The sequence below is a fragment of the Monodelphis domestica genome, chromosome 7, assembly GCF_027887165.1.
Source record: "Monodelphis domestica isolate mMonDom1 chromosome 7, mMonDom1.pri, whole genome shotgun sequence".
Taxonomy (NCBI): domain Eukaryota; kingdom Metazoa; phylum Chordata; class Mammalia; order Didelphimorphia; family Didelphidae; genus Monodelphis; species Monodelphis domestica.
The window spans coordinates 46,893,507-46,911,911 of record NC_077233.1 but is presented as its reverse complement, the minus strand read 5'-3'; the positions used below and the strand labels follow the sequence as shown (position 1 = coordinate 46,911,911).

Sequence of the window (18,405 nt, the reverse complement as noted above, 5' to 3'; positions counted from 1 at the left end):
TTGAATTCACTACTTCACTGAGGATGCAACTGAAAACTTTTTGCTCTGGCCCTTGTGGTTGGAAATCTTTTCAAAATGTATTAGTCCTCATCTTGCACCACATGCCACAATGAATGTTGAATAGTGTGGTAGAGGCATGAAGAGACAGAGGACTTGCAAGCCAGGTCATACAAGAAACAAGGCTGGGGACCTGTCTGTCAATCAAAGTGAAGGTTCCAAAAGGAATGTTCCCAGGAGAAGGCAGTAGAAGCTGGAGGGGGAAGAATGCTTTGGGAGTTGAAGCTGGCCAGGGGGAAAAACCTCTGCTCTCTCTGGGGTTGACTGACCAATAAAGAAGACTTTGGCTCTGAGTTTTTTCTGTCCAAAGGAGCAAGCCTGGATGAAGGGGAAAGAAGCTGAGAACTAATATTAATAACTTCTGTCCCAGGCTGAAGGACCCTTGAGGGGGGACTTCTGAAATTAGGCTGAGAGACCTTGGTGGCTTTGTGGAGAAGAAAAGAAGAATAACAGTTGTCCTCCATCTCTCTGGCTGTCTTAGAGTCACAGTTGTGACTGGACTGATTTCCCAAATTCCTCCTATCTCTCCTTATAGTTTAGGGAAACCCTCATCCCTCTTTCCTCAGTTCTCTATCCTGTTGTTTCCCAATAAACCCCTTACCTGAGAAAGAAAACAAGAGTATCTTCATAGTCCACTCAGGGGGGAGGGGTGAAGCCACAAGCTTCAAGAAGAAACTGGGAGGGAGAGGGTGGAAGAAGGGAGGGGGTGAGGGAGTGTGTGGGATCTGGAAGTGAAGGGAGGGGGAGGTTAGGAAATAGATTGATCCATTAACCATCAAATGGAGATCAATAGGCAAACCCCAGAACATTCCCCTTTAGCAGTATCCCTGTGGCAGTATCTCTCAGTGTCTCTCAAAGTACAACTATCCCCATTTTAACTAGGGGCCCTCAGAGTATCCCTCATACTACTAGCAGCTCTTTAGTCATAATCCCAAGCCAGAGTACCCAGTTACAGCAACAAGAAATAGTGTCCAACAGATCATCCATCTATTACAATAGGATGCATGGCTTGAATAGAGAAGGCAATATCACAAAAACAGAGAGGAATATTTCTCAAACTATAGCTGCCTAGGAGGAAAACTTGTATTCAAACAAGAAACTTAGTTGTTTATAAAAGATGAAATGATCGATTTTGATTTCAGAAAATTCACAACTTATCTAAATTCTGGTCTTATTGGAACTAAACTGGAGTTGGGGACTTCTTTATGTTAATGTCTATTTTTGCCCTCACCCAAAGTTTCCTCTTAGAGATATCAGGCTATAGTACAAACTATGTAGATGTTAGTAAAAAGATTTCCTTTTTTCAAGCTACTCATGTTAATAATGCATATTGTGTTAGAATATTCCTTATTCCAATTCTATATAGAAAATATAGAAAAAACAAAGAATTTATAATGATTAAAATTCTGAGAGACTGGTTTTCAAGAAAGAAAATCAATTTGTTTATTAGGCAAGCAATAAATAACCAATAGATTAATTTATCATTGATCTCTCTTGGTGATCAAAGACATGGAAATTCTACCATATGGATAATTAATTATAATTCTGGAAATTTATTATTCAGCCCTCTCCTACAAGTCCCAAGACATCTTTAATTGGAGAATAACCAATGAAAAGGTTTATCATCCTCTTAGGCCTTCCATGATTCTTTGGTTGATGGTGGAAAATAAAATGCCATTCCTATGATTACAACATCTAGAAGGAGAAATCAAGTTCTGCCAAGTTAGGAGTGAATTTGTTCAATGCTTCTCTCTCTTATTTTAAACCCTTACTTTCTGCCTTAGAATCCATATTGTGTATTGGTTCTAAGGCAGAACAGTGATAAGGGCTAGACAATGGGAATTAAGTGATTTGCCCAAGGTCATACAACTATGAAATATCTGAAGTCAAATTTGAACCTGGGACCTCCTGTGTCTAAGCCTGGCTCTCAGTCCACTGAACCACCCAGCTGCCTCTCTGTTCAATAATTTTCAAAGTGAACATCAAGGACTCTGTCCTGCTACTCACAGACACAGCTGGCCTAAATTAGTTTCTATCTAACAGGCAAGACTGAACCCATAATCTCATTTTTCTATTATAATGGATGATACTGTATGGGGAGGGCATTCCTTGAATTTCCTAAGAACAAAAGAATAACTACAAAGGACCAAAGGACAAATCTGAGTCTCAATTCAAAATCCAGAAATATAAAGAATTCAATATATTCAAAATAAATCTTCTCAAACTCATGGTCTTTCTGGTATAGTTGACCCAGTCCTTCTTTTCAGCCTATCATACATCATATGTGCCCATTAAATTGCTTGTTGATGTGAGTCCCATCTTCCACCAAGGAACCATACAATTTTCCTAACTTACAGTGCCCAGAATTAATCTATGTTTTGGTCTCCCTTCAGAAAGAAACAAACTGAGTATTAAAAAAAAAAAGCTCTGGGAAATCCCATCAATGCCCCATATCATGTACAGGCCTCTACTGTGGCAATATTACCCTGAGGGCTTGGACTTCCCTCAGAAAGGAAGCTCATTTGAGGTGCCAAGTGGCCTTTTCTTTTCTATTGGATAGGTATTGGCTGAATAGCTTGTGGTAGTATTAGCCAATCAGTCAACAGGCATTTAAGTACTTATGTGCCAATGACAGTGCTAAGCTTTCTGAGGATACAAATATAAGCAAAATACAAATCCTGCTCTCAAGACACTTACATTGTAATGGGATCATAAAAGGAGAAGTGAAGGACAAGGGGTGGGGGAAATTACCTGCATAGGAGTATGATGGGCAAGTCCAGAAACTGAGATAATAGGGAATGGCTGTCTGGACCTTTTTCCCAAATGGAGGTTCTGGAAAGAACTCACCAGTGGGAGAAAAAGAAAGCTAAGGCAAGGTGTCTTAGTTCAGATAAGGGATAAAAACTCAAAATGGAGGCTCTGGGAAAGATTCACCAATGGGAGAAGGGGACTGAAAGGACCAAATGAGGGCCAAATAGGCTAAACCCATGGCCTGATGGCAAAGTCTACATGAGGGATGACAGAGTTAAAGGGAAAAGTTCAAGGTTTTGTTGCTTTATATTGTGGCCTATCCCCAGTTGCTATGGGCAAAATCTCATCTTTTCCTCCCAAGAGGTTAACACTACCCAGGAACTTCCCCTTCTCTTTCTAAAGTCCAGATCCAAGGACTTTTCTACTTGGCTTTATAGTCGCCCTCTCCTAGGGCACTGTGATTAAAACAATTGCAGTTAATTTCCTTTGCTATTGCCTCTTCATGACTAAGTCTAGGGACTCAAGCCACATGGTTGACAGAATGTGTAGCTGCAATGTGCCTGTGCCCCAAAGGTGTCATTAGTGGCTCCCTTTGGGGCAGCAGTACTGATACATAGGCTTTCCTCTACTCTTGGGACTTGAGTCTGCACTTAGCTCTACTGCAATTCTCTGGTCTCTTGCCAGCTCTCTTCAAAGCTTTGCAAAACAAAACAACAAAAAGGCTGACTCTGAGGCTAGCTTCTTTTTTACATGCTCAGTTAAAAAAAAAAAGTCCCAAATCAATGAGAGCTAATCAATTCATTTTCAACCATTGTGACTTAAAGATATTTACAGTCTTCTTAGTGAGATGTCCATGAGCATGTTCAAACCCTCCATAATAAGATGCAAAGAACCCTGAAAAGATTTGCCTTCTTGGGATCTCATCAAATTAACCAGGCCTTCTTTATAAATCCACTAGACAAAGAAAACATTTTTGTAGGAATAAAAACAATTCATTTAGTATAAGAGAAACTTTATAATAAGGAGAGGGCAAAATCTACATTAAATATCTCCTATAATAGTCAAAATATAGGGTGAGTTGTCACAAATATGTAAGATCAAAACAATAAATAAGTGATCAAAGGGTAACAACAAATTTCAAAAGATGAATGTAAACTTTCAAGAAAAATACAAGGAAAACATGCAAATTAAAATGAATCTGAGATTAACACACACACCAAAATAGTGAAAATGCAAAAAAAAAATTATAATGCTAATGTCTGAAAGGTTATAAGATAGCAGGTATAGCACTATATTCTCAGTGGAGCTTTGAAATGGTTCAGCCATTCTGGAAAATAATTAGACATTAATGCAAAAGGTATCTTTATTTTAAGTGAAGATGGAGGTGGGAAGAAACAGAGACCACAGGTCACAGAGGTGAAAAGTAGGGAAGAGTTTACCATTTCCAGTCATTTGGTAGCTTCCAGTCAAACTATTTCAAAATGCAATGAACATGTATTAAATGCCTTGTACTACATGAAAGGTATTATGTGGGAGAGGGATAATTAATAGATTTGGAGAAGAGATAGGGAGTGATGAATTCAAGGAAGAGTGAGTAAGGCAGTTCCACTGGAATATAGAATGTGTAAAGGGGAGTAAAGTTGCAAAAGATAGGTGAGATATAGATTGAGAAGGGCTATAAATACTATTTGGGGGAACTTATATTAATCCTGGGAATAATAGGGAACCTAGGGGTATAAAGGTCAGATGTGAACTATAGGAATTATTTTACTAGTTATATGAAGAATGGAATAGATAAAGAAAAATAAGAAAATTCCAATAAAAAGTTACAATACTCCCAGGTGTGATGAATTAAGAAAATGGCCACTTAAGTGGAAGAACATGAATAGAAGCTAGTGTTACTGTAGTAATAAAACTGATAAGTTTTAGAAATGGGGGTTGATGTCGAGGATAAAACTGACTAAGATTTTGACTCTAGATGACTAGAAAGATAATTAACTTTCCTAATAAATAGGGAAGTTTGAATTAGAACTTGATTCAGGAAGATTGATAATGAGTTCTGTCTGCTTTGGCAATTTAAAGTTTGAAATGATTACATGCTTCCAGAGAAAGATGTCCAACAGGAAGTTAGTGATATGGGAATGGATTTCAGGAGGAAGAATCAAGATGGATATATGGACCTGATCAACTGCAAAGTAATGGCAGTTGAACCCATGAGAGAGCTAAAATCACCAATCCAGAAAGCAGAAAGCAGAAGAAAAGATATAGGAAGAGTTGTAACCAGTAAGGGCAAGAAGGGCTTTGCCCCAGTGTACCAAGGAATATAAAAGGTACCAAATTAATGTCACAAATGTGAGGCAAGTAATCTTAAGTAACTTCAACAGTCAACTGAAATTTCTCTCTGTGCTTACTAGTGATCTCTTAATTGATAAAATCAATAACCTTTTCTCACCCCTTATATATCATGACCTCTTGGATGCACTTAACAGTGTTGATTTTAGTTCACATCTCTTGAATATATACTATCTCTAAATACATATTCAGATTGTCTTCCTATATGCCTGGCCCCTCCATTAATCAACCAATGAGCTTTTTTAAGTGCATACTCTGCCTCAGGCACCATGATAGGTACTGGTGATACAAACATCAAATAAATAAAATCTCTACCCTCTCTAAGAGTTTATATTGTATTAGCAGCATTCTATCCCTTCTCAGTCTGCTTGGTTCATCTTGATCCTTGTCACCCTAATTTTTATGTTTTCTAAAGCTCTAATTGAAATCTTTCATATGTAGGTGGTAGGAGCCTTTTTTACAAGTGTTGCTTCACTGGATGATAGCCTACCTGGAAGTAGAGAGCAGGTGGTCTGGATATACTATTATTCCTGCTGTATAACATTTAGATTTATTTTGCTATCAGTGGCAGTTGGTCAACAATTGGGTTTGGTGGTAAAAGGAATAGTAAGCATCTTCTTCATAAGAGTTTATTCTCCCAATGATGGATGGCTACAAATGCATGTGTACTATTTGTGCCTGGTTATCATGAAGTCATTAGTCTCTCTTTTTTTCCAATCACACATTTCTCTTATAATGTCACCCCTCTTAGGTAACTCCTCCTGTGTAATAAATTGTAGCTTGTTCCCATGTACCATGCACTATTCTGTTGTCCTAGGGGGATTCTCAGCTTCAATTCTTTGTAGTTTTTCTAAGACTCATATCCAAACCACATCACCAGAAAAATAATAATCTCAAACATTTAGAAACACCAATTATTCTCAAATCTAGCCCCTTTTTAGGCAAATATTGGAAAAATGAAGAAAGAACCAAGCATCACAGGGACAGCAACTGAAAGTGTTTGTATCAAAGTCATCTGGGGCTTTTAGATTCTTGTCTTAGCAAATGCGATGAAGTCTGTAAGTAATTTTATTGTAATATCTTTGTGTTATATAGGTAGGAAAAAATAATCTTTTGCATGGTGAGAAATTATTTGAGTGCTTTTAAATAGAACTATCCTGTTTCTCCATTTTAGTTGAGGTGGGGTAGAGGCATTCCAAAATCAGGAACTTCCAAAATTAGGAACTGACACTTTAGCCATGCAGACAAATGGACTTCCTCCAAAACTCTTGAAATATGGAAGATTATTCTAGGTTTAGGCAATATGGAAGCCAAAACTATACAGTCTTGAGTCCAGAGAATTATGGCAGAGCTATTGAAGGAGTCTAAGACCCAAATTAGGTATTTAGAAAGCCTAGGATATCTATGGCAGAGATGTAATTAGCACTCACACTAGAGGAGAATGCTAGGGAGAAGACTGGAAGTAAACATCTAGAACATCTAGAACATAGTCAGTCAGATATAGTTATGACAGGAATTCAGGGAGGATCACCCAAAGAGTCTGAACATAGCATAAAAGAAATGACAAATGACCTCCAACTCCTGGGAGGAGGCAGAAGGAAGAAAAAAATGTGGAATGATGGGTCTGGGGAGAAGCATGGAAGCCTCAAATGTAGCATAAGATCACCAAAGGGCCTGCAAGATACAAAGTGAGCAGGTCAGGGAACTGCAATAAGAAATAAATGGATGTATGGGGTCCCAGAGGGAGGAGCCTTGGTCACTCCACACTCATGATTCTTATTGTTCCCTGGTCCTAAAGCCCTAAAATATGTTTAAGGAGCACCAAAACTTCCCATGGGGAAGAAGGACAAGAGTTTGATTGAACTTAATTTTCAGTGTGAATATACTGAATCGTATAAGATGAGAGCTCACAATCCTCTTGACCTTTGGGGTGTTAAGCTGCAGGTGTCAGATAACTGGTTTGTGGCAGTCAAGCACTCGTAGCTTTTTACTGATTTAATAAATGATAGAGCTACCTTATTTGATTTGAGTAGATTTATTTCTTTTTTACTATTGATTGCCTGTAAGCTCATGGTAATTTTTCTTAAAATGTCTCCTTTCCCTCTGAATAGACCCTTGGAAAATGTGTTCTTGTTGTCTATATGGCAAAAGAGCGAAGGAGAAAAGCAGAAGACGCATGAAAGAGTGAGTGCTTTATGGTAACAGCGAGAGTTTCCATGGGATTATATTCTAGAACTAAGGATGAGAATCAAACATGGCAGACTGTCCTCTTTGGTGACTAATAGATTATAGAAAGTTTCTCTGGCTATTTTCCTCAATGGAGGCAGAGACTCCTTATGACCTAGCTGAGCAGTCTTTGTTAAATTCTTTGATCTCTGATTACGTTGCATGATAGGGATGTGATTAGGGTTTCAGTATTAAAAGATGACTCTACTGCAAATATGAATAACATAGAAATAGGTATTGAACAATGATACATGCATAACCCAGTGCAACTACTTGTCAGCTTTGGGAGGGTGCATGGGGGGAGAGGGGGACCATGAATCATGTAACCATGGGAAAATATTCTAAATAAACATTTCAAAAAATTAAAATTAAAATAGCATTTTTGATCTCAGGACCACTTTGCACAGTTAAAAATTATTGAGGCCCCTGAAGTCCTGTTGTTGATGTGGATTCTATCAATCAACCCTTAACATGTTAGAAATTTAAGCTGATAAAATGTTAAAATATCAAACTATTATTTTTAAATAACCAAAAAATAAAATAAAATAAAATAAAATAACCACAAACCCATTACCTATATTTTATGTACAAAATAGCTAACTTTCCAATACAAATAAATAAATAAATTAGCGAATAGAATGGAGTTGTGCTACAGATTTATGCAAATCTCCTTAATGTCTGACTTAATAAAAGACAGTTGAATTTCTGTATCTGCTTCTGTATTGAATCTGCTGTGATATGTGGTTTGGGCTGAAATATATGAAGATAAACATATCAGATAATATATATAATAAACATATCATACAAGCATATAGTTGGGAAAGGGAGGCATATTTTAAATAGGCAAATAATGTCTTTGGTAGTATTATAAAAATGGATTTGCCTTCGATGACACCTACAAGGGTTTGGGGAATGCCCAAGTGTCCTCATGACGAACTTTGAGAACTGCTCATCTAGAATGACCCAAAGCAAAAGCCTCTACAATAAAAGCCCAATCTAGGATTCTTGACACCAATTGCTTCTATTTTCAGTGAGAACAATGCAGGAAAGGAAATGGTTCAAATTCAGATAGAAATAATGACTACAGTATCTGAGGCTGATTTAAAAAGAAAGATTTTCAGGTGATACATATCTTTCATTTGGTATAGTTACAAGATATGAAGGAAATGAGAACAGTCACCAAGCACTAAAGAGGAGTGAATACCAGAAAGACAGAAGAAACATCTCCCCTAATAATGAGTATTAACAATGGCAGCAGTAATAAGCAGGAATAGTTCAAAGAAACCATTGGGAGAAGGAAGGGGGATTTCATGCCACAGAAATCAGTTCATAGCTACTCCATCTCTTTCCACAAAGATTAAAAGTGTTTGACTGTAGGGGGAAGCTGAGTAGCTCAGTAGATTGAGAGCCAGGCCTAAAGACCCATGGTCAGGGGTTCAAATTTGGTCTCAAGCACTTCCTTGCTGTGTGACCTTGGGCAAGTCACTTAACTCTCATTGCCTACTCCTTACTGCTCTTCTGCCTTGGAACCAAAAGTGTTGTACTGAGGACACCTCATTCCTACATGGAATTCCCCAGTATTGTTTGTTAAGTTTGTTGCTTACTTCTTGGCCAATGCTAAAGAAAGATAGGATTCAATGACAAGATGGGGGGTTAAGTGACTTACCCAAGATCACTGGTTTACATTTGGATGCTTTGTGATGCTAGGATAGAGAGAGGACAATATCTATGGCTGGTGTCCCAGTAAAGCCACCATTTTCATTTGTGCTATCTAAGTGTTTTAAAGGAACACAATGCCATTGAGACCCACAGGCATGTGAAAGCAGTTCACCCAAGCATATTAATGTCACATTATCACTTCCTGCATCTATAGTTAGTATCTTACACAGTTAGAAGTCTGAGGAAGGAATAAAATTACCATTGTGTTTGCCGTGCTATCTTCAGAGTCTAACCAGTAATAACTAAGTCCCTGAGAAGTGCACACACACACACACACACACAATCACATCTCAAGGTCAGCAGCTTTCTGATTCCTAAGATGTCAATAAATGAAGACTTTCTGCAGAGGGAGGAATAGGAGGGAAGAAAAGACAGAGTGGGCTTTGTCTACAAATAGGAGCTCGTTGGTGCTTAGCTTGCAAACCTCCACTCTGTGACAGCTGACCATTTCTTAGTGCATTTCTCTGGAACATCTTTCTGAATTCACTATTAATCAATGAACTGACAAAAATCTATCCAGAATTTACTCTGTACAGAGAGTAAGTACTGCGGCAGGTGCTTCATGTAGGGCATACATAGTAGTGTAATGAGTTAGTAGTACTCTAGAAAAGAGTGTTGCCTTTGGAATCAGAGCATCCATGTTCGAATCCTGATCCTGCCACTTAAATAATACTTGGATGATCTCAGACAAATCACTTCATTTCTCTGGGGCTCAGTTTTCTCATCTGTAAATTGGGGGCACTGGATTATATGACTTCTAAGGTCCATTCCGATTTTAAATCAATGATCCATTGACTCTGTGATCAAAATACCTGCCTTCAGAGAGCTTATAATCTAAATGAAGAAGCAATAGTTATAAACATGAGAAGGTAACTAATGCCCAGGGCAGCTTAGTCTAAGTGACTTCTGAATGGGACAAATTATAATTCTACTAAGAGTTCAGAGAAGGCTAAATTTGTTGTGAGCTGAAGTTATCTGGGAGGGATGCACAGAAAAGGTGGGAATTTCAAGTGTTCCTTGAGAGATATGAACAAGCAGAGAGCAGCGGGGATACTGGGAAGGCATTCTAAGTGGGAAAAGAACATAAACATAAAGATAGGAACCTATGAGGGGCGTGTTCAGGAGAAGCTGGTTCTAAGTGTGTATGTGTGTCTGATTGGAAAATTACTGGGATCAATTCATGAATAGCCTTGAATGTCAGGCTAAAAAATCAGGGATTGACCATATTAAGCCTTCTAACAGTCTATTAAGTACTTAATAAGAATAATATTTCTCCAAACAAATAAGAATATTTATTCATAAATGACTGGGGGGCAATTTGGCATAGAGGATAGAGATCAGGACTCAATGGGAAGTTCATTTGACTGAAATGAAGACCTTTTCCAGTTTGGGGCTTAATTACCATTTCTTTTGCTTCGTTGTACTAATTTTATGTATGAAACACTTTATCAATTGCAGGAACTCGTTATTACCACAGCTGATGAACTAGAAAATGCTTACAAATTATTATACTCCAAAACTTTTATCAATAAAATACATAGAAACAAATGTTATTAAATGTATTCACAAGAAGTGTGCAAAAGATAATAGTAATTCATTCATTAATTCCCACCTATGATATATGTATTAGCTATGTGACCATGTACAAAAGTCACCTACCTACTTGCCTCTAAGTACCCTAGAAAACTCTCTAAGATTACTAGTTGCAGAGCAAGAACCAGGCTGCATTGGTAGAGAGGGTCTCTTGACTTGGAGGCCCTTACATCAATGAAATCCCAAGTCTGGTCCAAAACAGAGTATATTGGGTGCCTTGGGAGACATTTTACCAAAAATTATATAAGACTAAGCTATAGCTCCTCTCTCCTCCTCCCCACCACTAGAATTTTTAGTCTTAAAAAGTGGACTTCATCACAATTTGACTTCATTCTTCTTAATCTGTCAGTTGGTCCTATATTATTCATATATACACACATATTTGTGTTGTATTCCTTTTTATATTCTATTTTGAATAGAAATCAGGCCACCTTAAAATAAGTTTAAAAGAAAGGCTTTATTATTTCTAATTTTATTTTTTAAAACTTACCTTCTATTTTTTTTAACCCTTACCTTCTGTCTTAGAATCAATACTGTGTATTGGTTCCAAGGCAGAAGAGTGGTAAGGGCTAGGCAATGGGGGTTAAGTGACTTGCCCAGGGTCACACAGCTGGGAAGTGTCTGAGGTCAGATTTGAACCTAAGACCTCCTGTGTCTCTAGACCTGGCTCTCAATCTTCTGAGCCACCCAGCTGCCCCCACAATCCCTAATTTTAAAACAAATTCTAAGAAGTCAATTTCAAATACTAAGACCAAGAGGTAGCACTTAAGGTAGATCCAGAGAGATGCACAAATTAAATTAAAGCCACACATTCATACTAAAATCCTGAGTAGAAGCATCAGGGTATATCTATTTTAGGAAAGAAGTGATCATTCTCTTATCAAATTATTCTTTTTTTTTTAGTCAGTTAGCAAACATTTATTATTTTTATATGCCAGGAACTGTGCATACAAGAAGCAAGTCCCTACCCTCAAGGAGCTTACTTTCTTTTTTTTTTAAACATTATTTTATTTGGTCATTTTCATACATTATTCACTGGAAACAAAGATCATTTTCTTTTCCTCCCCTCCCCCCCCCACCTTTCGCTCTCCCATAGCCAACGCATGATTCCACTGGTTATCACTCTTATCAAATTATTCTTAAGATGACTTACTCAAATACAATCTACAGATCACCAGTGGTCTTTTGACTCAACAGTATCTTCCTAATTTCAAAATAAAGAACAAACTGTTTGCTATGCTGAATGTTGGTCAAGGTCAAAGGTACCTTGAGGGGTTTGAAGAGCTTCTTTTTCTATGAAATGGATTGTGTCATGAATAGTATTTTAATGGAAATCTTATAATTTAGCTGGATGCTGGAGCATTAAACAAAGGGCCATTCATCCCTCTGCCACTGTGCTAACTTATCAAGTATAGCATGATTGACATTTTCTAAGATTTGTCCAAATAACTATCTCAGGAGATAACAAGTAAACAACTAGGGGAAACTCAGAATTCAACTCAGAATGCATTTGAGGACAGGGCAGGATGATGATGATGGGTTTTCAGCATCCCCATCATTAGAGAAGTAGGATTGATATAGGGAGAATGAACTCAAGCCACTATAGTTGTACAGCCTCTTTGGGTCCTTGACAATGGTGAGCACTTTGTAGGACCCCCTGAAATAAACAGGTGGCAGCACCAGAAAATATAGAATGAAGCTTTTGCAAAATGGGATGGTGATGGGGGTCTGCTTTTGTAGAATAAACTATGTGCTTGCGGCAGCTCCCAAACTCTCTATTCTCTGTCTGGATATGCTAATCAGAAGCAGAGAGAGGTAAGCCCACCTGTCAATGTACAAAATATGTCTAGTGAGACAGGTCTGGTTAAAACAAATTGAATCTATTCTCTTGATAGCTGAATAAAACATTTGCACATATTGGCTAAAGCGATCTAAAAACCTTTTCATCATAATTCAATCACAGCATCATTGATTTTAATCTGGAAAAGACCTTCTTGTCCAACAGTCTCATTTTACATAGGATGAAACTGAGTCTCAAAGAGGATGTCAAGTCAAGAAGCATTTAATAAGTCCTAACTGTGTGCCAGGCATTGTGCCAAGTGCTGGCTGGGGACATACATCAATAAAAGGGGGGAAGGGGAAGTCCCTGCCCTCAAGGAGTTCACATTCTAATGGGAAAGATAGCATGTAAATGACATTCAAAGATATGTACAGGGGGAGGTAATCTCAGATGGAAGGCACTAGTATTAGGAACTGGAAAGAAAGAGGGAAACAGAGAATGAGAAGAGAACAATGAGAAAAGGGTGGGAGGGAGAGCCCAGAAAATGTACAGTCAGAAAATGGAGTGTCTCATGCTGGGAACAGTAAGACCAATGTTATGGGATTTTAAAATATGTGGATGGGAGTAAAGAATAAGGAGAGTGAAATGGGAGGGTGGAGCCAAGTTGTGAAGGACTTTTCAAGACAAGCAGAAGATTTTATATTCCATTCCAGAGGAAATGGGGAGCCGCCGGAGTTTATATTTACAAAGGGATGTTATGTAGTCAGATGTATGCATTAGGAAGGACATTTTAACACCTGCATGGGCAAAATACTGGAATAGGGAGGTACTTGAGATTTGGTGACTAACCAAAAGGCTTTTGTAGTAGTCCAGGAGCAAGGTGGTGAGGGCCAGCAACAGCATGGAGGTAGTGTCAGAGAAGACAATGGGGATATTTTGAAGGTATAATCAATAGGACACCAGAATGGATACAGGAAGGTGAAGGGGAGTGATGGGTCAAGGATGAGATCTAGGTTGTGGGTTTGGGTGACTGAGAGGATAATGGTATCCTTGACAGTGATAGGGAAGTATGGAAGAAAGCCAGGTAAAGGGAGGAAAATAGTTTCTTTTGGTCAAGCTGAGTTTAACATATCTACAGGAGATCTAGTTCAAGATTTGTCCAATATCACATAAACAGTAAGTGGCAAAGACAGGATTTGAACACAGGTTTTGTGATTCCAAATTCAGCATTCTTACCACAGTTCCATGCTGTTTCCTAACCCTAGTTTCTCTACTGAGTTCCCGTTTCACATTACCAAATGCCAATTGGACATTTATAACTGGATGTCACTAGCCATCTCAAAGTCAGCACATCCAAAATAAAATGTATTATCTCTTCGTCTAAATGTATCCTGCTTCTCAACTTCCCTATTACTATCAAGTCATACCACCATCCTTCCAGGAAACCAGGTTTGCACACTCTGTATTCTCATTCACTCCACGTATCCAATCAATTTCCAGATTTTGTCATTTCTTGCATTTCTCCCCTGTACCCCTTTCTCTACTCATATAGCCACCACCCTCCCATATCACTTCCCTGAAATAATGAAATCACATTCTGTGATCTCCCTGTCTCAAGTCTTTCCCCATGCCAATCCATTCTCCACCCAACACCAGTAAGACCATGTCAGCTCCCAGCTAAGTAAATTCCAATGACTCTGAACTCTCCCTAGGATTAAATATAAGCTCCTTCCTCTGGCATTTAAATCTCTTTCCAATCTGGCCACTTCCTGCCTTTCCGGTATTCTCACACATGACATCTATAGTCCAGTTACTGGCCTACTTGCTATTCCTCACACTGGATACTATCTCTGTGCCTTTGCATTTACTACCCAATTCCCCCATGCCTAGAATGCATTCCCTCTAATCCTCTTAAAATTCCTTATGCCCAAGACTCAGCTGGAATGTCACCTTCTACATGAAGCTTTTTCTAATCCTCCCCAGCTGCATGTCCTTCCTCCCAAAATTTCCTTGTCCTCATACTCATTTCCCTACATTCTATATGTATATGTATGTGGGTATGTATGGGGGGAGGGGGGAATTGTGTGTCCCCCATTGGAATCCAAGTTACTTGAGGACTAGAGTCTGTTTTGTATTTGTCTTTGGATTCTGCCATCCCCTACTCAGGCTTTAGATAGAATATGGCACGGAGTTGACATATAAAAATGCTCTTGGTTGGTTGGTTGAATAATAAGAAGCTATGACAAAATCAGCAAATACTTGTAATGTCTTAGAAACTTTTTTAAAGCATTAAAAACCAGTTACCTCGAGGTCAAATAGTAGCTTCCTTTTCTATAAGAAGTCACAAACACAGCAGAGCCAGTGACCACATTAGACTTGCCTTATAGCTCAAAAGCTTTCCAATCACCCAAACGCAGCAAATCGAGAAGACGGAAAACTAGAAAACATTTTAAGCCACATTGTGTATTGACTTAAAAATGTTCATTTACACTAGCTTTATTCATCTGAGAATTTAATGGCCATGCCTTAATTATTCAGAGAGCAAAATGCCTATAAAAATGTGAACAAATCATTCAACAGCCATTATGAGTTTCTTTTTATTACTACTTTAATAACTGCAAACTTCGACTGGTAACAACAATTATATTACTATTAATGCCTGTTTTATTCATGATGAGGAAAGGAACTTCTAAACAATCAGCTTATGAACTTTTTTCCCCCTTTTTTTTTAACCACTAGTAATGATAAGCTTTCCTATTTGCCTTCTTCCCCATCTGGCTTGCCTTAATAGAATGATAAAGAGAAGTCGTGTAACAAATTTAATTACACAGGCAATGCTCCCAAGACAGATACAGCCCTAATGAACACACATTCAGGCTCAGACTCCTAAACTTGTTGAAATCACAGAAAATGCCTAGGGACACCAAGCTTCCCAGAAGGAGAGGCAGCATGATACTTGGGAATTATAGGACCCAGATTCGAATATTGCCTCTGCCACCTGTCTTACTTTGAAGAAATCACTTAACCTCCTTGGACCTCTGTTTCCCCATCTGTGAAATAAGGGTGCTGTACTGCTAACTGGACTCTAACTTCCCTTCCTGTTCTAAGTCCACAGTTCTCTGAAGTTATTGTATTTCTCACAGTTAAGAAATGCCATGCTAGGTGGGCATCGATTTTTGTACAACTAGAGAAACTGAGTCAGGAAAAATTTAATAAGCATTTTACTTGGATAGCTCAGAGAACTTGCTAGCTGGGACCACTCATGCACTGGGTACAAAAAGGTCCATCAAACTTGAGAGGAAAACCCCAAAGGTTTGGGTAAGGCATGCAGGTTGATGATTACCTTTTGAGTGTAGATGGTTCAGATGGGGGAAAAGTACAAAGGGTGGCATAACTTGTTTCTTGAAAAAGGGCACAACTCCATGCAAGAGGAAAGCATGCAACAAAAGACTAGGGAGAAAAGTACGAGTCTGATCCACCAGCATATTTTGGCTCAAAGAGAACAAATCTAATTCCTCTTTCATAAGACCTATCTTCAAAATCTTAGAGATCTGTAATAATCCAGCCCCTCCTTTGTCTTTTCTTCTCTGGGTTAAATATCTCCAGTTGTCTCCCCTCTCCAGGCTTTTTTTTTTTTAAACCCTTACCTTCCATCTTGGAGTCAATACTGGCTCCAAGGCAGAAGAGTGGTAAGGGCTAGGCAATGGGGGTCAAGTGACTTGCCCAGGGTCACCCAACTGGGAAGTGTCTGAGGTCAAATTTGAACCCAGGACCTCCCGTCTCTAAGCCTGGCTCTCAATCCACTGAGCTACCTAGCTGCCCCCTCTCCCAGCTTTTTTTAACTAGTTCTTTCATGACACAAACTCTAGGTGGTTCACCATTCTGGTTGCCTTTCTCTTGTCATAAGGAAAAGTTACATTAAGGAGGAAAGTATGTGTTTGCAGAGGGCAGAGGAAGGGGACAGCAGAGTAAGGAATTCTGGAATTCTGCAAGGGGGAGTTAAGCTGTTGCTAAGGGGCAGTTGGGGTTTGTGCTGGCTCTCTCTCTGGCTTACCAAGAGGGGACTGACTGCCTTCCCTTTGTTGGCTATTTTCTATCCAGTCTTCTCCATCCTACCTGTTTCTCTGCTGGCTGATGTCTACAGAGCTTCCTGGTTGGATCCTGAACTGTCTGTCGGTAAGATTTGGTCTGGGATCCTTTTGGATCCAGAAGCTCTTCCTGGACCCTGTCCTGCCTAACTGCCAAACCCACTACCTCTAATGCCACCAAAAGAGGGGTTGGTTTTGGTCTGGTTATATTAGGGTCTGGGTCTTTGGACAGCACATCCAAGAAGACTCCTGGTAGCAGGACATTAAGATCTGGAGGGTTTTAGGTAGTTTATATTAGATTCGATTTATCCAAATCCCCTTTTCACCTACCCTTGACTAATAAATCCATTCATCTATTCTTGATATAACCTGGACTGTGTTTGTTTCCTCAGGACAGGTTTTGCCTGGACTGGGCCTGTCAGCCCAAAGCTGATTTCCCCAAAGTTATTCTTCTGATACTGACCCATAATTACACATCGAATAACATCCCGTAAACCACCCTACAGTTACACTCTGGACTTCCTCTGGCTCACCAATGTCTTTTCAAAACAGGGATACTCAGAACTGAACAAAAGACTCCACTTGTGGTCTGCCCAGAGTGGAGAACAGCAGATGGTTCTTCTGCCTAGGAATGAAGATTACTAGAAGCTGGGTCTACTATGGAAAGCAATTTTTTGCCTAGGCTATCACAATCAATTCAAACTCAGCTTGTGGTCCCCTGAAGCCCTCCGTTCTCCTTCAAACAAACTGCTCCCTAGCCCAGCATCTTCTGCATTAAGCTCCTAAGTATGAGGTTTTAAACCCAATTCTAAAACTATAGATTTGTCCTTAGTGAAGTCTATACGATTTGATTCAGCCTATTGTTTTAGTTTATCAAGGTATTTGTCATCCGTTTATTATCCCTCTCAGCCTTGACCTTTGTACTAACTCTGAGCCTATGCTTCCGCTGTGAAATGTGGGTGACAATACTGACCGGATGGCCTTGAATAAATCATTTCACCTTTTCTAGTCCCAGATAACTAAAATCAAATGGGTTATCTTCCACATAGCACTCGGCAAATCTTAAAGCAATATAAAAATACTAGCCATTGTTATAATTAAGTCATCTAAGTTGTACAGTGGGTAGTTACAATTATTATTGTGATGATGATGATGATGATGATGATGATGGTGATGGTGATGGTGATGATGGAGGTAACTATATGATTTGTGTAACGTTTACCTACATGGAGAGAGAGGATTTGCTTGCTGGGCTTTCCTGCTATGATTAAATCAAAGATCCAGGAAATAACAATAATAATTCAGCGTTAACCACAATCATAATAATTGACTTTCCTATATCACGAGAAATTTCCTTAGAAGCATTATTGTTTCAAGATGAACATATTCCCTGAAGCCATGCTTGCATTTCCAGGATCTCTCTTAAGGTGCTCACATTCAAAACAAGGATGCAGCATCTCCACATTAACAGCTTACCTTTTGTGAACTGCTGAGACAAAGAAATGTGATGAAATGTGGCATGCACTTGACATTCCTCTCTTTCTCTAAGGAAATAATTTTAATGTAAGGTCTGGATGAGGCTCAGAAATAAGGTCTGAGGTATGAAAATAGAGAAAGAAAAAAGGAAAGGTTGATATACCCTCACCAGGTAACCATTCAGTAATTAGGTCAAGAGGCATAGTACTAATCAAAACACAGATTGCTGGGCTCTGCATTTCATAATTGAAACTTGACTATGGGTGCCATTTGCATTCAACCCTGTGGACTTCATTGTTGGACCATTAAAATCCCTTTATTATACATCAGTGTGCAATAGAGAATTAGTCTTTGGACCAGAAG

General features: G+C 38.9%; 1 long non-coding RNA gene across 1 annotated transcript; it reads left to right on the top strand.

The window, feature by feature from the left end:
* The first annotated feature begins 16,482 nt into the window (after positions 1–16,482).
* Positions 16,483–17,570, top strand: LOC130455360 (uncharacterized). Its single transcript, XR_008913279.1, has 2 exons — positions 16,483–16,654; positions 17,119–17,570. It is a non-coding gene; the product is annotated as an uncharacterized LOC130455360 (long non-coding RNA).
* The last annotated feature ends 835 nt before the right edge of the window (positions 17,571–18,405 follow it).